Here is a 25121-nt window from a genome sequence, read left to right as displayed (position 1 = left end):
TGTCTTTTTCTTTGATTTTTGTGTGTCAATAGGTTTGATCACTTTGAATATCATTATTGTCAGAAAATAGTGGTGATCTTGCAGAGAGCCAGATAAAGAAAAAAGTGAAAATTTTTCCTCCACTGATACATTCTTTGTAACAACTCTGTTGGAAAAATTTCTCCTGTAAAAAGTGGCTTTTTTGGTATTTTATTTTATTGTAATAGCATCTGATGAAGCCTTTTTAAGGAGGCTAAAATAAAATAAGATAAATGTAATAAAGATAAGGCTAGATTATAAGAAACTTCCCATTACAATTGTTGTGCACTGTTTCTCAGTACTGCAGTAGCAGAAATCTAGCACTTCTAGGTTCTCCATAATCTATTTTAGTTTCACTTGCTGACAGTGGCTTGGAAAGCTTTTTATCTGTTTTTCAGTGGTAGCTGTGTACCCTGGTGCTGTATAATTGGTGTTTCACACAATTATTTGTCCTAAAAACATAACATGAGAACAGTCTAAAGTATTAAATGGGCTTTCTGTTTGTTCAGGGTTGTATCCTGTCCTGCTTATAAGGGAAAATAAGCACTTGCAGCTCATCAAAATACACCACACTTTAGATATACAATTATAATCTATGCTGTGGAAACTTCTAATATTTGCAGTTGACTAAAGAGTTTAAAAATCGTAAAAGTCTAAGATTTCTTTTTTTTTTTTTAATGTAGAAAATATTTTTTTCAATGATGCGGATGCTGGAAAACCTGTAAAAAAAAATGTTCTCTCAGTGTGCAGCAATGGAAAAGTTGTTTGTCATCACTTCACTTGCAGTAGACACTTTGGTTTTTCATGTGCTGCTCTGTGGAGTCAGTGTGCCTGAAACAGCATGGTGAGGCTGAGGAACTTTGGGGTGAGTCCTTCCCTTGCTGTTTGGGTAGGCTGAGTTCTGGGGTATTTTAACTTCCATCTGGAGATGAGCAGTAGCTAAAAAAAAGCTGTTCTCTCTCCACATCTTTTCCTTACCTGTTTCATTATTCTAAACAATCTCCCTCCTCTTCATCCCAGTCAAAGTATAAAAAGTATAAATATTCGTGGCTATTTGATTTTTGCAAGATACCTTCCTATATACATTGCTGATAAACGTTGCTTTGTCATGACCTCTGAAGCTGATGGAGGGTGAGTTCTTGTTCTTCCTGCTCTTCTTGATACACCTTTGCAAGTCTCCCCTGTCAACTCGAACAGAGGAGTATTGCTTCATCTTGCTCATGTTCTCACTGTTTTTGGTGCAACAGATTCTGGATCTTTAAGAACATCTTGATCATGCAGTTTTCAAATTATCAGATGTCTTTTTATTTTTTTTTAATGCCCTCCCTCTCCCAGAGGCAGATACAGGATTCTGAAGCTGCTTTTCAGTTTGTCTGTTCTAGGCTCAGGTTAAAAGTAATGTGATAAGAATTACATATCCAAACTGCCGCTATTTTACAATATCTAGGAATGTTCCTCTTAAGACAGCTTATAAATATTTCACATCTTTTAACAAAGAGGAACCATGAACAGCTTTCAGCTTATTTAACAGAAGAAAACACCCCTACAGCCAGCCAAGAAGCCACTCACCTCTATCAAACCAGTTTGCTGGACTCTGTGCATAGAACTGATACTGTCCCTGTACAAATTGCAAAGCATTAGGTCTGTTGACAAAGAGCTAAACCTTACCCCCGAGGGAGCATGTAGACAAGGAAAGCCTGCAAGCTCTTAATTCATCAAGAGAATTCTTGAACACTTGAATTTTTAAGCTTTTTGAGCAGTATTTTGAAGAATGCATGTTTTGTGTTTGCCTCTTCTCCCTCTCTAGTTATCTCAGGAAACACAAAATAACCCAAGGCCATGTGATGCTTTTGCAATGTTGGCAGGAGTTAGCAGTGTCCAAGGACACTGTTAGGAGTTTTTGGGTTGGGTGATACATATCTCTGTCCCCTGACATCATTGTTTCCTCCCTATTTTCCCACTCCCTTTTCTGGTTTTAGGAAGGGCCAAGATCCATATAGTCTGATCTACCCAAGATTTTGGCAGTTTGGCAGTCAAAACTCATTTAATCAGGTCACTGAATTATCATACAATGTTCTGGTTTATTAGAGACAGACATCCTGTATTTTAAAGAACTTCAGAATTTCTGGGTCTCACCTGATTTCCAGACATATATGCTTAAGCAAAATACATTACAGCATCTTGAGCTCACCCTTTCCTGTGTTTCCTGTGTTTCCTGCAACTCCAAACTTTTCTTTTTGTTCTTGCCCCAGATATTCTTCTTTCTAAATAAGGAGGAGTAGGTTATGGAGATGCTTACATTACACTAGTGGCAGGCATCTGCTCTAGTGGCTGCCAGAATATGATTGCATGCTGCTTTGATGGAGATTTAGTTATGTTGCTTAGATCTTTCAAGTTCTGTTTTCGAGCCGTAAGCTTGTTGTTGAGTTTTGTGGGGTTCTGTTTAAATATACTTAAATATTTGTTCTGTTTTAATTTTGAGAATATACTAATGTTAGAAGGAATGTGCAAGAGTACTGCTTCTATTCAGCAGAACTTCTTTTTAAACATGCTCATTTATTTCTGCTTAAGTGACTTTTATTGTTTTATCTTGTGACTCTTTTAGAGACAGCAGAACCAAGTCAGACTTTCCAAACTTCCTTGTGTGCTGGAAAGCTGTTTCCTGACTTGCACTCACATATACTTGAATAAATCACTGGAAGTAAATGCAGGGACATACCTGGGGTACATACTTTATTTTAAATCTTCTACTATTAAAGCAATCCCAAGAAAGTAACCCATTGTTGGCTCTGGGCTGAGTTGGTAAGGCTGATAATTAGGAAGGCTGTGTGTCTGTGGGGTACTGTGAAAGATACTCCTACCAACAGAGCCTGCTGCAGACTATATAGTTCTGTCTCAATTTTACTCATTTTCAAAGCTGCTTATAACAAGGTGGAAGGTTGTTTCATCATTCCAAAGATTCTGTGGTTTATAAGGAAGGGACTACATAAATAAGTTTTTTAAATGTTCTTTTACATTTTTAAAAAATAGGAATACTGAACTTGTTCCTCCTTGGCTTTGCAAGGCATGTAATCTTAAAAATTTTGAATCCACAGCCTATGTTTTTCCTGCAATTGTTTGTTCTGACAGTTGCATTTCAGATTTGAAGAAGCAGAAGTTGTCATGATAGTGTGTATGTATATATATCTTCCTTTTGCAGTCTTGTTTAATGATATGTTATATATATATATAGTAGTTTTAATTTGTGCACCTTGCTGTAAAAAAAAAAAACAGAGGCAAAATGTAGATAACCAATCCATCCTTTATAAAACCCTTCAGGAAAAACTGACTTTTTTGTTGTTTACTCTCTTTTTGCTCTGGGACAGCCTTTCACCTTTCTTTACCTGAATAAAGAAGCTGCTGCCCTGAACTGGAATTCTTTTCTATTTCCAGTAAATACTTTTGGAAAGTATCCAGTGTTGAAATCTATCAGCACTTGCAAGTGTCTTGCATTCTTGTCAAACAGGGAATGCTGAAGTTCCAGTAAGTCATTAGTGGGCTGAAATTTCTTTCTTCAAGGAGTAAGGAAGCTCAGTAGCTTTGTGGTTCAGTGGAAATTATGTTATGCTGAACGGACCCACCTGAAGACTGGCACTTCAGCTGCACTGTTGTTGCCTGTTTAAAGGATGAAAATATTCCAAGGAGTGCTTCTGTTAGTGAAGTCTGTAAGTCATATACAAGTTTCTTTTGAGCATATACCCAGATGTGACTGAATTCCTTTTGAGCCCAAAAGATGTTTATCCGCAGTTGGGCCCTTGTCTTGCAGAGTCTTTGAGCAGTGGTGTGTATAGTCTGTAGTCTGTGTTATAGGTGAAAACCAAGAAACTTAAAAGAAAAGATAACATGCCAATCTTATTTGGAAATCTTTGTTGCCTTCCCCTAAATTTCAGTATTGATTGCTATTTTATAAATAGTTCTCCAAATTGCTTAGGAGGAGGAGGAGGAGGCAGCTGCTCTGTAGGTAGAAACATTTTGCTGCAGTTTTGCCTGTATAACTATAAAATAGATGTCATGTATCTGAAGGGTTAAATCAGCTGAGATTCCTAAAGAGCTTTAGCATAGCCAATAAAGAAGCTACCAGTGTTAAACGTTTTGCTGGTTCTTTTATTTATATGTTAACCCTGGTTAACATATAAGTGGCTTGATGGTTTAATAGAATCCAGATGATTCTCAGTGTAGAGAGGGACAGAGGTTGCCCCTGTATTTGAACTCGTTTTCTTATTTTTCCTTGATTAAAATAAGAATTGTATTCACTTATTTGAGTAGGAAATGAAATAGCTAAGTTAAGGGAACATAAAAAGATGCTCTCTTTTCCTTTTTCCCCGAAAGAAAAATGGAGCAGCAATTACTTAGGGTAATTAATAATTTTAAGTGTATCTGTACAACTTGTTTTAGCTTTTTGTTGAAAGATACACCTCACATGGTGTACTAACTTATACATCTGAAATAGCTTTACTTTCATCTTTATTCAAAGGGGTTTTTAAAAAATTATTATTAATTAGCTACAAATGGGACAAAGATGGGAAGATAAAAAAATCTTCATATGATGGTCCATGGCCTGTGCAATGGAACTTTGTCTCCACTGGTTTCGAACTGGTCCTGTATATGGGGAGCTCTGCTTGGTTGGGCTGAGCAGTGTTGATGTTGTATTCAGGTTTGAGGAATGCTGCTTGGGATTGTTCTCTGTCCATGGACTTCAGGGCAAAAGGAAACAACATAAATTCCTAGCTCAGTATGCCGTAAGTGGTCCTAAGCTGTGCATTTTAGAAGTCTTCTCAGAATGGAGAATCCACTGCATCAAGAGTGAATCAGTCTGCAATTGATAAGTCCTTAAAATGTATTTCCTGTTTGAATTTAGATGAGATTCAAATGTCAGCTGCTGGCTCTTGTGCCTTCAGTAAATAGAAAAAGCTGCTAGAGTCAGAGGGTTTTGTTTTTTGTTTGAGTTTTTTTTGGTTGGTTGGGTTTTTTTGTGAGAAGTCATATTAAAGCAACAATGTCAAGTATCTTAAGTTTCTTGCAGCAGGACAAGCTTTCCAGAACTAAAATAAACATGAATTTTTCAAAAACGTGATTGAACAATAACTATCACTAATGCTTGCTCATATTTTTCTGATGGTGTCTCTCAATGTTGATGGAAAAGCTTTCATATTATTTTTCATGCCACTCTGGAGCACAGTGAAGTCTAAATTACTTTCTCTACATACCAAGAATAAAATAACTTCTCACTTGGTGTGTATTTTGCTATAAAGAATGTATTAGAACTGTGGTTGTCTTAGGAGTCTTCTCCAACCCCAAGAGTGCTTAATTGGCTAAAAATCAAATTATGCCTCCTTTCTCCTCTTTTCCCTTTCTTCTGTAGGCTTTGTGCTTATCTCTGTAAAAAGTGATGTCTTTAGCAGGCACAGCAGTGAATGATCACTTGTACTGATCAGGTCCCTCTTGGGAACACCCTGTTCATCCACAACTTGTGAGATGATGCCCTAACTTCCAAAATAACGTTTTGAGATGTGTCTGGAGGAGAGCAGCTGTCAGGTTTGTTAGCTCATGTCAGCATTGTCAGAGCAGTTGGAGGTGTGTGCAGAGTGCAGGGTGTGTTGCAGTTCTCAGCAGGCTTAAGCAAATGGTAGCACACCTCTGTCAGCTTTAGAGCTTTGACAAAAACCTCTCCCTGGCTGAAGAAGCCATGGATTTAATTTAGCTATTCTTTTTCAAGGTTTGTTTTTTTTTTCCAGGATACAGCCAGTCTCCTTCAGTGTTTGTTGGTAGAAGGTGGTGTTGCTATACAAAATGAACCTGTTCCCAGGCAGTTAACCAGAAGAGATCTTTATTGTTCTCTGCAAGTGGCCTGTCACCACTTTTTAGCACAATGGGTTTTTTTTAGTATGGCTTTGCTAAGGGGGGAAAAAAGGCAGCTTAGTTTTCTTTCAAATCCTTGATGAGGATGCCAGTACTTCTGTGCATTTGAAGAAGAGAATTTGAGATGAGATGAATTCTTTACCATTGCTTCCAAATATATAAATCGATAGGAAATGTAAGAGGCCAGATTAGGTATTAGAGAACTGTACAGCATGTCCAGGAACTTGGTGATGAGTTTTCCTGCCCTGTGTTTGTGCCCTTCAGGTCTATTCTGGATGTAGTGTTTTAGAAATCCTAGGTCCATTTGAAAGCATCCATTATTTGGTGACCGAAGAACTACAGGCAGTATAACATTCCAGTATTCAGAATGAATAATTGGTAGACTTAATAGCTGAAATGGTTGAGGATTTTTGAGCACCTTAGTGTCTACACTGAATTACCCTTGTGTATTATTTGCTACGTGAGGCAGCATTGCCTTACTCCAACCTGTTCATCTCATGGGGGCAGATGTTGAGGCCATGGTGGCCTGAGTTTAGACTTGCAAATCAAGTGCTGTGTATCATCATGCAAATGGTAGTAATGGAAATTATTTTATGGTCATGTCTTCTAAAATCCCGATGAGTGAAGGATACTTTAGCAAATATCCAGCTTGTTTAATTACTTGAGATATTTCTTCTAAGCGTGCTTTAGGCACACGATCACTGACTGGTCAAGGAATGGTATTGTCCCTCTCTGCTCTGCACTGGTGCAGCCTTTGCCTTGAGTCCTGTGTGCAGTTTTGGGCACCACAGTACAAGAAAGATCTAAAGCTATTAAAGAGTGTCCAAAGGAGGCCATGAGGATGGTGAAGGACCTTGAGGGGAAGCCATGTGAGGAGAGGCTGAGGTCCCTTGATTTGTTCAGCCTGGAGAAGAGGAGACTGAGGGGGAGACATTTTTGCAGTACAACTACTCATTGCAGTACAACTTCCTCGTGAGGGGAAGAGGAGGGGCAGACACTGATCTCTGCTCTGTGGTGACAGTGACAGGAGCTGAGGGAATGGCCTGGAGCTGTGCCAGGGGAGGTTGAGGCTGGATATCAGGAAAAGGTTCTTCACCCAGAAGGTCACCCTTCCAGGTCCGGCACTGGAATAGGCTCTCCAGGGCAGTGGTCACAGCAGCAAGGCTGGCTGAGTTCAAGAAGCGTTTGGACAATGCCCTTTGGCACATGGTGTGACTCTTGGGGTGGTCCTATGCAGGAGCTGAACTTCAGTGATTCTTGTGGGTCTCTTCCAACTCAGGGTATTCCATGTTTCTAATTTCCAGGTTTTTTTCTGAAATAACAATGTTTGAAGAAATTTCAGAGACCAAGGATGCACCAACAAGTCCCTAGTACAAACATCTTACTAAAAGAGTTGATTGCATAATTACAGCTTTCTTGTGTGTAACCACTTCTGCAAAAAAAAGATGACTTGTGTTTTCTGGGGATAATACTCAGTTGTCTGAAGAATGAATTGGTCTTACTGTATCAGGAAAAGTTTACAGCACCTGTAAATGGATGAAGGAAAGCTCAATCTGCTTAAGATGAGATACAATCACAGGCTACCAAGGTAATTTCGTATGGTCATCTGGACTATAAAGCGTTCTTTCACTTTATATACAGAAAGGTGGGGATTTTTTTACCACTGAATTACAAAAAAGGGTAAAACATTTAGTTGTGTATCTTCTCTGGCAAAGACTGACAGTTGTTTCTGGAGCTTCAGTTAATTGTGGAAAGCCAGAACATTCCTGTAGATAACCATGTGTAGCATCGTGCATTAGAAGACTATGGGGTTATGACTTTTTGAAGTTTTAACCAAGGGAATCTGTGAAAATACCCAAATATCTAAATTTTAGATACTACACTTGGTCCAAATGAGTTCTGAAGTTGTCTAGAATAATTTGAAATATTTTTATATGCCTTTCTGTTTTGCTATGTGATATAATTAGTGATATAATTAGTGATTTAAAGAAAGCAGGAGGCTGGATGTAATGTGGGCTCCAAAGGTTCCCCCAGGAGAGTTATTTTACTCTTGAATGTTAGGGTGTAATCCACACATTTTTCGGTAGGAAAACTTACGTACTTGTTAGGTCTGCTCATGGTGAAGGCCTTTAACCTTATTGTGATGGGGGTGGTGTTTGAGGTGTCTCCTGATTTCCTTAAAGAATCTGTCATGCTTCCATGTGTTCAGAGCTGTTGAGCTGATGGCTCTGACTTAGTGCTTTGCTGAAGGCAGTGATCTCGTTGGAAAGGTTTTCTCATTCCCAGCTATGTGTTTCTGTGACCTGTGTTTCTTGTCAGAAGTTAGCCAGCCTGCAGCCTGTGTTTAATATGATTTTGTGTGTCTATGTGTATTTGGTTTGCATGGTAAGGTTTTTGTTGCAGGGGGGCTACAGGGATGACTTCTGTGAGAAGCTGCCAGAAACTTCCCCCCTGTCAAATGGAGCCAGTGCCAGCCAGATCTAGGATGGACCCACTGCTGGCCAAGCCTCAGCCCATCACTGACAGTGCAAGTGCCTCTGGGATAACACATGTAAGTGAGAGAAGAAGTTACTGTGCAGTAGCAACTGCACCTGGAGAGAGGAGTGAGAATATGTCAGAGAAAGAAAGAGAACTCTGCACACCCCATGGTCAGTGGAGAAGGAGGGGTAGGAGGTGCTCCAAGTGCCAGAGCAGATACCCATGCGGCCCATGGTGATGCAGCTGTGCCTCTGCAGCCCATGGAGGTCCACAATGGAGCAGAGTTCCACCTGCAGCCCATGGAGAACCCCACGCTGGAGCAGGTATATGCCCAAAGGAGGTTGTGACCCCATGGAGGGAGGAGCTTATGGTGGAGCAGGTTTGCTGGCAGGACTTGTGATGCTGTGGAAGGAACCTGTGCTGGAGTAGCCTTCTCCTAAAGGACTGCATGCCTTGGAAGGGACCTACACTGGAGCAATTCATGCAGAACTGCAGCCTGTGGGAAGGAGTCACAATGGTTAAGTTCATGGGGGAACTGTTTCCTGAGGGAGGAATCCTGTGCTGGAGCAGTGGAAGAGTTTGAGGAGTCCTTCCCCTGAGGAAGGATCAGCTGAGATAATGTGTGAGGACCTGATCGCTATCCCCATTCCCTGTCCCTCTGTGCCACTTGCAGGGAGAAGAGGAGGTAATGATTTTGGGAGTAAAAGTTGAGCCCAAAAAGAGGGGAGGGATGGAAGGAAGGTGTTTTTAAGATTTGGTTTTATTTCTTGTTATTCTACTTCAATTTGATTGGTAATACAATAAACTGATTTCCCAAGTTCAGTCTGTTTTGCCTGTGACACTAATCGGTGAGTGATCTCTCCCTGTCCTTATCTCAGCCCACAAGCCTTTTGTTGTATTTGTTCTCCCTGTTTAGCTGAGGAGGGCAGTGACAGTGACTTTGGGCACCTGGCATCTGGTCTGAGTCAATCCACCACACTATTTAAAAATTTTTAAAAATTTAATGTAAAATTTAAATTTAAGAACGTAAATATCAATCCTACATACACAGATGTATAAGGCAACGTGATAGAACGTTAGTATAATTCTGACATTGTTTGCTCTATAGTATTATGATAGAGCATAAGACCATGGGATTTTAAAGTTGTAACAGAATTAATTTTTTTTAAAAATCAAAGTGTTCCTGAAAATGTTTCTCACCATTTGAATTACTCTGTAAAACAGACAGATAGAAGAAATACTTGACCTTTTGCAGGAATCTTAGGGGGAGGGAGAAGAGGATCACCTATCAGAATGTGGTCTAATATGTCCTGCGGGACAGGCAGAAGCTGAATTTCACTGGCTCTTTTGTCAGAGAGAAATTGCAGTCTGGGCAACATTCCCAGGATCAGTATTATGATAAGAATGCGCGCCTCGGAGTCTGTGTGCCAAGTGATCGAATTTAATTGTTGCTTCCATCGACGTGAGGCACCCTATTAGCCAGGTGGCAAGTGTGGCCCAGTGACCATCTGAAGCTTGCTGGGAAGGCTGACAGGGAATTTGCCTGATGACTGAACAGTATGGAGCCTGGGTTTGGGGTTTTTTGATACATTTTTTTGCAACTCAGGAAGACTTATGAAATCACAAGCAACCTTATGTTTTCAGGGATGTCTGACACAGCAGAGGGCTGTTAATTGTGGGGCCACTCTGTCATCAGTATCCCAAGAGGAGGCTGAGATTGCAGGTGGAGGAGCTTTGGGCCGGGTACCTCCAAAGTTGAGCTAAAGCAGTTGAGTTTTACATCTCTCTTGAAAAGCAAAGATATTTGTTGGAGAAATTGTTTTGGATACTTGGAGAGCTGTGGGATGTGATGAAAGAAGGAGTTGCTCAGCAAAGGCTTCTGCCTAATTGTTACTTGACAAAACTTGACAAGTCAGATTCTGACTTCACCTCTCCACATGGAATGAACTGGTGGCTTTGATTTGTCACCAGTGCTGCAGGCTGATGGGTCTCCTTTTGAGGGTAACTGCTTTTCTTTTAACAGCAAGCTGTTGTCAGATTCCTTTTTACCTCCAAAGTTTGGAGACTGAGCTGATTTTTCAGCTTCTGCTGGCTCACTGGTGAGTAACATTTAAGAAGGCTCAGAGGAATTCTAAGGCATCCCTGGGAGCAGAGAGCCGGCTCTCACAGCACAGCAGGCTGTGGAGTCCTTCAGATGACGACAGATGGTGTAGTCAGGCATGCCAAAATAAAATACTGAAGATATCCTCTAAGAAATCAGGAGGCTTAGACTCTTCTAGTATGGGAAATTACATCTCCTAGGGCAAAGTAAAAACTTGGTGGAATTACCTGGCACTACTGATGAGGCAGAATGAGCCATGTGCCTGGATTGTTATGGCCCCAATAATGAATTCTTTGTGTCACTAAATGCTGTGGAGACTATGGTGTATTGTAATTTATGCAGATTTGTGTCATTATGGAAAATGCTTTTTTTTCTGTCTGATACTGCACAGTCCCACCTTACTCAGGAATTTATTTGTGCTCTCATACTTCTAGATATGCCCAGGGGCAATGATGTTCCAGGAGCTTGATCATGCCGACCATTTTGTCTTCTATCACAGCAGGCACTGAAAATGATGGGGGAAAAAAGCGTAGCAAGGGCAGGGAGAGTGCTTGCTTCGCTGCTGAGCAGTGTGTTGGTCCTTCAGATGCTACCTGTTCTGTGTCTGCTTGCATGGTTGTAAGGCCTCAGAAGAAATTTCAGGTTGTTCTAGGGCACAGATTCTCCCCTATGAAAAGGGGGCAAATGATGTGAGGAGTCCTCTGATACCTCTTGAGTTGGACAAGAGGAGCTGTCTCTGTTCTGCAAAAAAAATTATTGCTGTGCTAGGCCTTGATTTAGCTTCATGAGACAAAATTCAGAGTGGGAAAAAGGAAGTTGTATGGCTCTGATAGAGAACAACTTCTCCCTCAAAAAAGAGGATGACCTGACTTAAAAGCAGTTGTAGGTTTTTAGGGGTTTTTGAATTGTACAGATTTGTCCTATATTTTCTGTCAGACTGGAAATGGAAGGTCAATCAAGACTTGTTTCCATTAGTGGCAGCAGCACTCATTCATTACTCTACCTGCCTACACAACCAACCAGCCAGGTTATTTTAGTACTAAAATGGACTAGTTGATGTTTCAATCTGTATTATTTCTGTTCTGTGTGATATTTTGTTTCCTTCAAATTGCTTCATGGTAGTATTTCTGAAGTTCTCACAAATTATTAAGAATTCTTTTTGCCACCAAGGTTCCATGCGGTAGTCAACAAAACAACAAAATCTAGGCTTTCCAAGAACAAGCTGGAAATGATGGAAAGGTCACTGGTTTCCTGGACTAATCTGAGGGTTTTGACCAGGTATATAGGAAGGCCAAACCACTGTAACACAGATGCGAAGAACTGTAAGACATTAAGTGCTTGAATGTTGTATAATTCCTGGCATTTTTAATACCTTGCAAGAATAACTTAATGATTTTTAATTAAAACTCAAGGGAATCTAGGTATAAAATTAATTTTAAAAATTAGCTTTAATGGAGGTATATTTTTTCTTAAATGATTTTAAGCAATTTTGAGCTACCTTGCCTCAAAGATCAAATAAATGTGCTTGGATCATATCTCAGGTTCTTACTTTCCCTCTTGCTACCTGGAAGTTTTGGTGTTCAGGGACTGGAAAGTGATGTGTTTGTTCAGCCAATTTATTTTATTTCATAAACTGGTCTCATTGTATTTGGAAGAGCTGTTTGTTCAATGAGATGTTCTTGCTCATATACCTTCACTGTTTGAAAGACAAAACCAGCAAACCCCAAATCTGCCACGGGTAGTATGATGATTGCTTTTCCCAGCATGCTGTGGGGTTTTATCTCACATGTGTATTTGTTGAAAAGGGTTTCCTTAATAAATTCCTATCTTTGGACATGAACTATGGAGTAAAATTTGAAAATTTTGTATGGCTTCTTTCCCTTTGCAATTAAACTCTTATTTCACAGCAGTAGTAGTCCTGTAAAAGCAATAGATTACAGCAATTCTGGCTGTATTTTGTAGTGGCAGTCATGAGATTGTTAACTGAAGCATCTTCCAGGCTGCCATATGGATCTGCAGTGTATTTTCATTGTGCATAGATTTCTAACAAAAAGCCTGTTGTTTAGGACTGTAGTTTACCTGAAAAGGAATAATTCTGCTTCTGAAACCTCTCCCATCTCTGGTTACCAGAGCCGTCAGCTGGCCGTGAACTCTGACACTGCACACAGAGACATGTTGTGAGCACCACATGCTTTTCTCCTTTTCCTCTCTGTTCCTCCCCAAGTCTCAGATGCTGAGTGGTATTGCCCTTTGGGTTTTTTTGCTGATAAACTGTGGGTCTGATATCACCCAAGCCCATGTCTGTGCCATGATCTGAATTTACAGAAACTCCAAAACAAGTTCTGTTTCATGAATTGAAATGAAGGTGTGCTTACCTGAATGGCCACCCTGCAGAAGTGCCATGTGGGTGGCTGGAGAAAGTGAAAGAGCAGGAAAGAAGTAACTGGAAGCTGGAGTGAATGGTCAAGTATTTAACCCTGTCTGTATCAATGAGTCCTTGTATGGTCATGTACTTACTTGCACTTGAATTAGTTTAATTCATTTTGTTACTTTAAATTACTTTACAAACTTATGTTCCTTAAATACACGCTGTATTTAGCAAGTAGCAGGCTCCTTCAAGAAGAGAGATAATTTAAGATGAATAAAGTAATTAATTGAAAACTGGTGAGGCAGTTGGAGCAAAGTGGGAATGAACAGAGTGCAGGGAAATTCAAGTGCCAGGAAAGTTTTTGGCATCAAAAGAAAAGACAGGTGAGGGAATGAGTTGGATGTGGCCCTGGAACTGAAGAAACTGGAACTATTCAGAAGGGAAGCAGTAACTGGAGATAAGTAGTAAGACAAGGAAAAAGGAATCCACAGGCTGAGTAAGTTTGCTCCTCAAGGCAAGTCAGACTGACTTGAGTTCTGCCACTGCCAGTCCCTGCGGTCTATTTGTCCTGCTCATAGCTGCTGCTGCCTGCACTCTGTGCTAGGACGGGAACCACCCCCACTTCTGAATGAGGTTTAAATCAACTCAGTTTAAATATTCTGACTGTTCCCTGGGACCTACTAGTGGCAGAAAATCTACAGTTTTCTGGGTTATCTAGGTAGCTAGTGTGTTCAAGTAATTCAAATCTGTCTTTTCACTGCTTGAGTGCTGATATTTTTCAGTTAATAGTGCATGAAGATCTCAAATTTAATCTTGGCACTTAGAACAATTTGTAGATTAATCTGGATTTAATATGTAACTAGTGACAAGCACTGTGAGGCTCTGTACTTTTGAAGTTGTGTCTCTTATAGTTGCTGTAGTTTAGCAAATTCTAATAAAGTGAAGGTAGAGTTGTGCGAATAATTTATTCACTTGTTTTATTTTGTACTTGGTAGCACTTCTCTGGAAGATGCCATCAAGAATGGCACTAAACATTTTGAAAAACTTATCTATTAATAATTAAGCAGTTTGGATAACTATATAAAAACAAATATTTAAGTAAAATGATTTTTATAAAATTGAGTATGTTCTCAAGTAGCATTTCATGCTGATGAAGAAGTGGAAGGAATAGTAACACAGTGAGGTCACTCCCATAATTGAATAATTATCATTAACTTCTGTCCCATCTCTGACAGAGGTTTTGTAGTTTTCCTTTTAAAAACAGGAGAGATTAATCTGGAACTGACACAAAAATTCAGTAAGTCATAAAGGAGTCTGTGTCCACATTACCAGGTAGTGTGGTGTAATAAGATCAGATCTGTCAGGTGCTGAGAACCTGGCATCCGTGCTGTACAGGTGGTAAGAGTTTTATTTCAGGCTGGTCCTGGTCCAATTCTGTGGCTGAATTCCTCTTGGTGGTTGAAGCATGTACAATGTACACCTGAAGTTCATTCTGTGATCTAATTTTATTCAAAAGAAATCTGGTTCATTTACTTGATGACTGCTTTGCAATGTAAAGCGAAGCAAGGAAAGTAGGGTTGTTTGGGAGATGGACTTCAAAAGTGCAGTCCTGATTTGAATTAAATGCTAATACAGACATACCTAGAGTCAGGCAGATCAGGAAGTTCACCAAAATAAAGTTGTTTAGTAAGACAGCTTGGATATCTGATACATGGGGTTGGAATCAGGAAAGGCAGTGAATACTTACGGAATTGCACTGCTACTTCATCAGTTTGGGAGTTTGGAAAAATATTAGGAGGACATGGTTTTAAAAACAAAAAAAAAAAAGCCCTGAGCATTGTTCAGAAATGTCTTTACTCTTGTAAAGCAACCTCTCAAAATAATACAAAGTGGACTTTATATAAATCAGATACTAGATACAGGGAGATTGGAGGTGGAGTAAAAACAGAAAGCACACCAACTTTTTTCTGTTGTTCTTTTGTCCAGAGTCCACCAGAAGATGAACTCAAGGTCCTTGGTTAGAGAGAGGAGAAGAGACGGATATATTTTACAGATTCTTTACTTTAAAAAGCAAAAATAATCTCTACAAACACTATTGCACAGCTAGAATGTTTTCTCAGTTTTACCATGGAAGAAATAAGTCAAGTGTCAGCCTGTCCGCTCAGAGGAGACAGTTGTCTTTAAGAATTGGTGCTATCTGATATTCTGGATGGTTTTGGGTTACCATTTAGCACAAATTTATTATTTATTACCAAGACGATTAAACCTCAGTGTGTGAGGAGCAGTGCTTATAAATGGACATGGAGACAGAAGTATTCTGACCTTCTGGCAATGGTAAAGGTCTTTGTGGTGCTTAAGAAGGAAAAGAGAAGAAGAGTGGATGCTGAAACTCCTTCTCTGCTGGAAATCATGCACATGGTTTCTCTGTTTGCTCCCATCCTGTTGGCCTTGGTATTCAAAAGTCATTACATCTCTACACTGTATGAGTGGTTGTATGTTTTTTAACAGTACAGCTGGAATGGTGGTATTTAATCCTTTGTGTGATTTTTAAGGGTATCGCAGTCATAAGACTGGGACTTTTAAATGATAAAATTCTTGTAGGATCTTCTTAAAAGCTTCAGATGACGGAAATGTTCAAAAACTGTGACACTGATAAAATGGGAAAAGTTGGCGATAGGTGGCATCTGCTCACTGTGGAATCGATCTAACAAAGCTGATAAGCCTATCTTAGCTATCCACAATGCATCTGACAATGCTGGGATTTGACACAGATCAGGCTTGCTCACAATCCTTAAGAAAAATGGGTAAGAGCCTTTGCCAGGCTTTCCTCTGGTGCTGGGATGTACAGCAGTTCAAAAACACAAACCAAAAATCAAATCCTACTGCCAGTACCTTTGTCCAAATTCTTGGCTTGCTTGTTTCTTCCCGGGAGGAATCATGTCTGTGCACAGCTACAATAAACTGATTGATTATTTCTCCGTATATTGCAGTTTCTGGGTGACACCAGTGGATTTTTGGTGTGGAGCTGCAGTCTTACAGATTCTCTGGTGTTTTATAATAAAGATTGAATTGTGCATGGCTTGTGTTTTCCATTGGTGTCACCAGCAGTGTGTCCTTTTCTTTGGACATTAGGAAGAAGTTCTTCACAGAAGAGGTGATTGGGCATTGGAATGTGCTGCCCATAGAGGTGGTGGAGTTACCATGCCTGGAAGTGTTTAAGAAAAGACTGGATGTGACACTCAGTGCCATGGGTCTAGTTGACAAGGTGGTGTTAGGTCATAGGTTGGACTTTTTGATCTCAAAGGTATTTTCCAACCCAGCTGATTCTGTGATTCTCTAGTCTGACTTTTTTAAAAGGAAAAATAAAATTGGAAACTTGGTGTCTGGAGGCTTGCAAATCTGGCTGGTATAGACCAGGAGAATCCAAGAGTTAGGAGGAGAGATGAGAAAGGCTTACTTTCATAGGAAAAGTCTCAACAGAGATTTTTAACACCCTTCCTGCCTGACATCATTCATCTAAGACAAACGTGTATTTAAACTAAAGGATAGAAATGTTTTTGTTGGCTCATTTTTCATATGAGCAATTAATGATAAAATTATTTTTAAATTCTTTTTTGTGTCAGTGTTTTACAAATATGCTGCAAGTGTGCAGCTATTGGATATGCATGACTCTTAAGAAGTTTCCTTCTGGTTTCTGTAATTCCAGATGCAAGTATCTACAGCGTACAGTTCATATTCTAGACCATAAGCCATCAACACAGTTTCTTCAGCTATCTCTTTAATCAAATCCTCTTTGTGTTTTGCAGATCAACAGAAATATGCATTTCTATAATACCACCTTTGAACTAATGAAGTGGAAGTACAGATGAAAACAGTCTGGAGGAAGCTTGAAGTACAATACAGTTTCATTCAGTTTCCTAATTTGGAGGTAAGGTTAATGCTTGCAAAATTTTATTTCAAGTATTTCAGGGATAAAAAGTGTATGATAAGCAGCCACCATATCTTAGAAAAAATTTCTGAGCCATGTTTTTTTATGCTAGTGACAGTCTTTAATACCATACTGAAACAGCTGTTTGATCCAATCTCTGTCCGTGTTTCAGTTATGACAAAAGACAAATCAGCATCAACTACAGAGACATCTGTTGTACAAAGGCACATTGGAAAAAGTTATGGTACCAGACAAATTTTATTTGGTAGAATCTGCTTACTAATGCTTTAGTTGACTATTAGTTTAGTTTATTATTTTGCTGATATGACTGGGCAAAAGCAGGGCATCAGCATAAGTAGTTGGGCTGAAAATTCTGGACACAATACTGTTTTAAAAAGAGAAACACAAAACACACGCACCCAACCACCTTCACAAGTTACTTTTTCTGCCTTATAGTCTCTTAAAGAGGAGTAGTATTAGCAGCAGTTGAGGGAGGGAGGTTGTTTTATGCTTTCCCTGTATGTAAATAGCTGATCCAGCAAAAAATGAAATGGCAACACCACTCCACCACAAAATTCCTCTATCTTCACACAGTTTGTTCTTTGTTTACTAGGGATTATGGGCTTCTGAGTCAACAAGCACACAAGCAAGAAGAGTGGTGCTTATCAGAACCAAATAAAAGCAAGTCCTTGTGCTAATTATTCCTGCTCCTATGTACTGCCTCTTGTTTTCATACCTTTTATACCTGAATTTCAATAGCAAGGGAAAAAGACAAAAGAAAAAATTTGATCATGAAGGCCAAAAGAGGGAAATACTATAAATACCAGATGTGAAACAGGGTATATTGCCCAGGTGTTGATCAGACATTTTATGTGCTTCCTGAGTGAGATATCAGCAGTATTGTATTTCATTGCCTGACCTGCTTTCAGGTATGTCTTTGAGCCCATTTATGAGTTCGGAACATCCACAAGAACCAGTAAAAATGAGTGTTTTAGTTTTAAATATTTATTGTATACTAAAGGTGTCTTTTGTTTGCATCTAAAACTGATGGTTTATTTGTTAGTTCCTCGTTGGTTTACAGAGAGAAATTGGGATTAAATTTCTTTGGTTGTCCCTTCCAATTTAGGGTTCCATGAAGAGTATCAAATGTCTGACAGTTCTCAAGATGGTTTATTTTATCTTTCTTTAATATGGAATCTCTGTAATACAACCCTTCATTGTACTTTTACTAATTCTGCTCTATTTTGTGATACACTGTAAAATTTTCTTACATCTTATTTATTAGGGTAAATAGGTCTGTCTTTTAATTTAATTTAAATTTAATACACCTGTGAATTTATGCAGGCATTTCTAGTGCAATGCAACTGGAGAAATTCAGATTAGTATATTACACGTCATCAGTAGGGTTATGTGTGCTCAATTCCCTTCTTCAACTGGTGTCCCATATAGTGTTGTGTCTTCATTTAATAGAAAGATTTTGGTTGTATGATTACTTTGTTTTCTTTGGGATGTTGAAAACTGGACTTGGATGACTTCTCAGCACCACCCATTAAAATGTCAAATACTCCCTTAGTTTGGCTTGCCTGCAGCAAGGCATGAGTTAGGAGGACATTGAAGACCTCTAACATACAACCACTGAACCAATAACTTTTGTTGATAGTTTAGGAATAATTTCCTGCTTTTCAGCTTCTACTGTCCATAGAGTTGTCATCTTTGTGTCCTCCAAACCAGTAGTGGTAGTACCATCTTCTGTTCTGATGGAGCTTGTTCATTCAGCAGCCAGAAATAGATACCAGGTGCTTCAGAATGAAGGGTGCCAGTGATGAGATGGTATTCCTGCAGTGATTTTCTTATTAATCATCAAGACTGCCTAAGATCCTCTCTGTTCTGTTAGGAAACAATTATTTTGTAAGGTTGGGTTAGCTGCCATTGAATTTCCTTGGTGGCAAACTATTTGCTAGGAGTTAATTCCGTAACAAACAGGCTGAACCACTTGAGGCTCAAACCACAAATGGGAAATGCAGGTCAGTGTGCTCAAAGCATTTTCCAGGAGTGGAGTAAACAGAAGTCCGTGTCATCTTGTGAATCAGTTGATGAAAACAGGAAGTGCCAGTGGTTCCACTCTGGAGCTGCTCTCTTCTGCGCTGTCCTCCTAACAGGACTTTCCTTACTCCTGTTGCCCCTGGCTTACCCCATGTTGTTCCAGTAGTCTCACCATCTTGATCTCAGACCACACAAAACAAGAGCCTTCCTGTTGCTAGCCAAGACTCTCAGGCTCAGCAAGGTCAGAGTAAGCTGCTGAGAATCCCTTCATTTTTATGTTGGCTTTGTTTGGCTCAGAAGCTCCTGTTGAAAGTGTCATGGGCAACAGATTTGAAAGAAATCTAGACAAGTTCCTGTGTAGGAAAAGGAAGCTAAATTTTGTATGTTATTTCTGTATCTGAGGATTGGAATTTTCTGGGGTAGGACAGAGAACAATTTAAGATCTTACAGTGAGAAAAGCATTCAAGGAATGCGTTTGCAGTACAGTCTGAAGATGTTTGTATTGATAGGAATGTATTTTCCAACCAGATTATTGTAACATGAATATGTAATTAAAAACACACCAGATTTCCTTTTTTGCTTATTTTTCTATTTAGCGTTTAGATTAGGAATGGTAAAATGTGGGTTTCAATGAAACATTAATAGAGGGATTAATTTTGCTTTCAAGAATTGTTTTCTTTCCTTTTTTTTCCCTTGAGCCAAAATGAAGCAGATAAATGTTTGTTTCTGATGGTACTATTTTGAAGCAGTCCTAAGTAGTCAGTTATGGAGTAAGTTCCTCTAAACTAGGTTGAAAAGTCAAGAATGTCCTTCCCCGGAGGTTCTAAGGTTGTGAAGGTACAGTAAGTTTCATGAGATGTTAGGTGAAGTGTTTCTAAAGTATTGCAGTTGATACAGAATTGAATTAAAATAAATCTAGGGGTCCATTTCAAATGTGTTTTAAAATACTAATTATTAAAATAATAAGCAGTTACTTGTTAGCTTGCCAAAATCTAAGACTGATTTAGATAAGGGTCTTTATATAATATCCTTAATGTTTATAAAGACACTGTGATAGAAACATGCTGATTTTCTTATTTCTAAACCAGATATAGGCACTGTCCTTTAAAAAAATTGACTGTGTGCCATAGCCAAGTCTATGTAAAGAAAGGATATTTTTATCATGTCCTTAAAATTTGTGTGTTTTGAGTTTACAGCACAGTACAGGAATTTCAGGATCTTGAGTAAAAATCTGAATCTGGTAGAGTAATGCTAGAGGGGTCAGTAGTCACATCTGTTAGGAGAATTTCCATAATGAGGATGTGCAGAGGGGTTCCCAAATGGCTACACTTCACCATGCTCCAAGCACATTTTGTTGTTCTAAGATCTGAAATTCCTGTTCCTGTTCAAACATGCTCGTTCAAGTTGCTGGTGTTTGAAAACCAATTATTTGTTTCAGTTGGCAGGTAAAGCACATGAAAGTTTTTTACAGAAACAGTTCAGTCCTATGCTTTCAGTGGGATGAAAGTGAAGTGATAAGGGGTCTGCCTGTGCAGAGGAGAGTCCCTGAAGTCTTTGAGATGGCAGTGTATGAGAAGAGGGATATTTATACAGGTGTCTTAAAGTTCTGTGCACTTTGAGTTGTTTTGGAATTTGGAGATGTACACTCGCAATCTACTTGGTTTCCCCTCCCCTCAGTAAATTTCATGTTTGGTGATATCACCAATCTCTGAATTAATAAGACTTTTTTAATGGGGAAGGGGGAAAAAAGTTTGCTCTATTGGTCTTTAAAATTTGCACAGGCACCCACCAAAGCCACTCTATCACTCCCCTCTCCATGGGTTGAGATAAGGACCAGGAGAGATCACTCACTGATTGCCATCATGGGCAAAACAGACTCAATTTGGGGATAATAATTGAATGTCTTACTAACAAAATCAGAGCAGGATAATAAGAAGCAAAATCTTAAAAACACCTTCTTCCCACTCCTCCCTCCTTCCTGGGCCCTACCTCCCTTCCCCAGCAGTGCAGGGAGATGGGGAATGGGGCTTGTGGTCAGTTCATAACACATTCCTGCTGCTGCTGCTCAGGGAGGAGAGTTCTTTCCCTGCTCCACAGACTGCTGCAGGGTGGGTCACTCTTCCGTGGGGTGCAGTCCTTCAGGCACAGGCTGCTCCCATGGGGGCCCCCCAGAGGGTCTCAAGTCCTACCAGGAAATGTGCAGTGTGTAGGTCCCTGCCGGACCCTGCTCCAGCACAGGTTTCTGGTGGGTTCACAGACTCCTCTCAGGCATCCACCTGCTCTGGCGTGGGCTCCTCCATGGGCTGCAGGTGGATCTCTCTGCATCCCCGTGGGACCTCCATGGGCTGCAGGGGCACAGCTGCCTCACCATGGCCACACCAGGGGCTGCAGGGGAATCTGCTCTGGCTCCTGGAGCACCTCCTGCCCCTCCTCCTGCACTGACCTTGGTGTCTGCAGGGTTGTTTCTCTGACATGTTCTCACTCCTCTCTTCCCTGGCCACAGGAACATCTGTGCAATAACTTTTTTTTCATTCTTGAATATGTTATCTCAGAGGCATTATTGTCATTCCTGACAGGCTCGGCCTTGGCCGGCAGCAGATCCATCCTGGAGCCAGCTGGCATTGGCTGGACCACGGGGGGAAGCTTCTGGCAGCTTCTCATAGAAGCCACTCCTTTAGCCCCCTGCTACCAAAACCTGGGCACACAGACCCAGTAGATTACTGCAGTCTTTCATCCGCTGGTTTGGTTTCAGTACAGTTCTTAACCGTGTGAAAAATCTCAGAGGAAAAAGGGAAATGGAAAAATACTTAGGATGTGGTAGAGGATTACAAGATACTACATAGTGCTTGATAGAGAAGGTTCAATAATGATGTCTTTTTTGTTCCCTTTCTCTCTGCCAGAAATAATTCTGAATTCTCTTTAACTAGCAACAAAAATTGCTTCCCATTATGGAATCTGTGGTTTTCCTGTAACCTCAGTTTTTCCTTCACAGATTTAATTTGAATCAGCCTTAATTCCATCCTATTAGAGGTGATTCCTGTAAGCTAAAGAATCCTGAAAGAAAGGTTTTGATAGTGAAGATCTGGAAGGAATAAATCACCCCTAGATGGAGTAACAGCCTTGACAGAAGTAACATAAGAAAAGGCAGAATGAGAGAGTTTTCAGGATGTGATCTTGAATGACTGGGGAATAATTGAATTGCCAAAGTTAATGAAAAGATGACTTAGGAGGAAGATAATTTTACTTTTAAGATTTTTAGCTTAAGGAACTGTTGAGACATCAGAGGAGATAACCTTCAAGTTTAAGGATGATGGGAGAGTGGGGGGAAATGTTTGCAGTAAAAAATAGTGTCCGAGTCATTCCTGTAATACTGAGTATGGGCAATTTAAGTTGTACACCATGATGGTCAAAGAGAAATGTAGGAAACCAAGTGAAATTCATAGAAGGAATATATCATATAATCTCTATACCTTTTTAGTTTCTTTAGGTCTTAGTCCAGTTGCTTTCTTACAGTATGGAGAGAAAAGCAAAAATTTGAATGAAAAAAAATTTACAGATTTTATTAGTCGAATGTGAATTTCATTTAATCTAAAACCGAACCAAATCAAGCTTCTACTCTACATGTTGATGTTCTGCTGTGCTGAGTTCTACAGTGCAACAGTTGTTGAAAAATGTTTTGTAGTGTGTTTAAAATAACCTTTTTGCACTGAGAGAAGAACTGGTATAGTTGCTTGAATGTGAATGGGAGATTTTTAATCTCATTAATCTCATGACCAGAAAGCTTACGTTTGTTTTTAAATTTCGTGTGGAAAAAAAAATTAACAGTATTGCTTTAGCACTTCAGTGCAGGGAAACAGAGGATTATAACTGTTGAAGTAAACATTACCTTTGAACTCTGTTTCTGTCTACCTATTGAAAGGTTACTGTGTTTGGATTTGGCAATGTCTTTGAAGCTACATTTGATGAAAGTACATTGTTCAAACTTAAGAGGAGTAGTTGTTTGTGTGCATGTGCATGCCATGTTGTTTCTGTAGTTAACTAAGCAGATCTACAGTGCCCTTAGAGTTTAACTTAAGTTTGCATTAAAATCTGTTTTCATCTCAGCAAGACTTGCAGAACACTAACAGGGTAAGATAACACTCAGACACATACAATGTAGAGTCCTGGAAATTTTTCCCAGAGCAATAATACTTTCTCATATATGTCACATTGAAATTAAATGTTACAGATGAAAATAGATGCTGAATGCAGCATATAATTAATTTTACATTATTTGTCCTGTATAAGCACTTTCTTAATATAGCAATTTAGTTCAGTATATCCATTATCTGTGAGATAACTCCGTAGGTGAGCATGTCATGCTTTACACATAAGCATTTATCACTCTGATACGAAGAATATCTGAACACTTTGCAGGTTCTATGTAAGATAATGAATGATTCTAGTTTAGGCTGTTCTAAACTTGCCACTTATAATACTTGCTCAGCTCTTTTGCCCTTGCTGTGAAGGTAGTAACCTCCTCATGTTTTGTGCCTGGACCTTGTAATGTCCTGAAAATATCCCAACGCTCTAGGGTGAAGTGACGGCTTGCAGATGACAAAAGCTAGTCAACTATTCATTAAAATTCCAAAGAAAAAGAGAGGTTGAAATTTTAAGTTATAAGGGTAATATAACTTATACAAAGAACAAACTTTTTGTTTCTGTAGTAAGAACACTTAAAATATAACTTCCCCTGCCACAGCAGTCTTAGAGGATCATAAAGGAGCAGCACCTACTATTTCATTTATTTGTCCTATCCAGCTATTAAAATGCCTCTTTGGAAGACTGGTGGAGACCACTCCTTTGAGGATATCTGTGTGTTATTTACAGTGATTTGTGGGAACAGCTAGACAGGGAGTTTCTCCTCTCAGCAGAGTACAGTGCCTCTGTGGGCATGGGAAGCAGGTGAGGAAAATGAGGATTAAGGCTTACCTTGCCAAGCAGCGTTTTGTATTAGCAAATCTTCATGATGTTTAACTTGCCAGTCTTGTCTCTGCTGTTTGTATGTATCGAGCAAATGCTGTCAAAGAAAGCTCATCTCTCACCCATTGCAGTGGGGAGTGCTGAATTTGATGATTTAAAAATTACGTTGCTTGCTTATGAAGTAATATTTGCAAGTATGTTTTTATCTTGTTCATGAAACAACGTATGAATTCACTTGGACAGCTGTTACCTTCTGTGTAGCAGAACAAAAAAATATGCCCATGTTGACAGTTTGAAGTGTTGTGAGGGCAAGCAGTTCGCTTCTTGTGAAATGCTCTTCTGTCAGCCTTTTTTAATACTAGATTACATGTCACTTGCTCCAAAAGGGACACCATAGTCCCTTTGTCGCATACCAGAGGGAAAGAGTTTGCAGATGTGTCAGTAGGCATATTCCCCTGTGTAAGGCATCACCACTTGCAGTTTGGAGGGGTTTGTTTGTATTTTTGGCAGAGTTGTCTTCATAAATGTTGTTTCCGGTCTGTTTTCAGTAATTTGAAACTCCATCTTCCAGGTGTAAATTAAAAGGAAGGGGGACTTAAAAGCTCCTTTCTGTTGCTCCTTCCTAAATTTATTTATTTTCAGCTCTGTATGGAAAGCATATCCATTAATAACTTTCATGTCCACAACGTGAGTGTGAGGAGTGAGGGCTCTGTGCATTATCAGGTTGACTCTTTTGACCTTGGTAATTACTAATCTATGCAATCGGGCTTTTCTGAGCCTTGTCAGCCTCGCTTGTTTAGCGTTTTATTTATTTTATTGTTTTCTACAAGTCCTGAATAGAAAAAGGGGATTTAAAGAGAAAAATAAAAAATAAAAAAAAAAAAAAGAAACCCAACCCTATGTTTATTCTTAAGGGGTGGAGGTCTTCTAGAGGGGAGCTGGCTTGCAGAGGGGGAAGACAGTATTCTTATGCTAATCCAGGCTCTGGATAAGGAGCAAAGCAGCCGTGCAAACAATGGAAGTGGAGCCAGAAAGTCTGCGCTGCAGTCTAGCACGCCTTGAAAAGCATGTCAGGCCGGGCGCCTTGGGCTGCTGGGAGGGGCCGCGGGGGGAGCGCCTCCCGCTCGCTTTATGGAGCTGGCGGCTGGCCAGCGCACTTGGAAAAACCTTACTACCTAGAAAACAAGAGTTAAGCCTGGAAGAGGCGAGGGGAAGAGGGAGAGAAGTAGTCTTGTTTTTTTTCCATGTGAAAGAAAGCAACCCTCAGACCCCGTATTGAGTTGTCTCGGCTTTGTTGCTGCTGTTTTCTCCTTTGTACCAAAAAT

The 25121-nt window shown here is 39.7% G+C and overlaps 1 protein-coding gene across 2 annotated transcripts in view; it reads left to right on the top strand.

Annotated features, from left to right (window-relative positions):
- Positions 1 to 25121, top strand: part of BMPR1A (bone morphogenetic protein receptor type 1A) — a 75554-nt gene that overhangs the window by 21699 nt on the left and 28734 nt on the right. For both annotated transcript variants that reach the window (XR_005602138.1, XM_039553483.1), the window contains exon 2: positions 16670 to 16791. The gene's annotated coding sequence lies outside the window, so the exon portion shown is untranslated. The remainder of the gene's footprint in view (positions 1 to 16669; positions 16792 to 25121) is intronic.

The sequence above is a fragment of the Corvus cornix genome, chromosome 6, assembly GCF_000738735.6.
Source record: "Corvus cornix cornix isolate S_Up_H32 chromosome 6, ASM73873v5, whole genome shotgun sequence".
NCBI lineage: Eukaryota > Metazoa > Chordata > Aves > Passeriformes > Corvidae > Corvus > Corvus cornix.
This window is presented reverse-complemented; position numbering and strand designations above follow the sequence as displayed.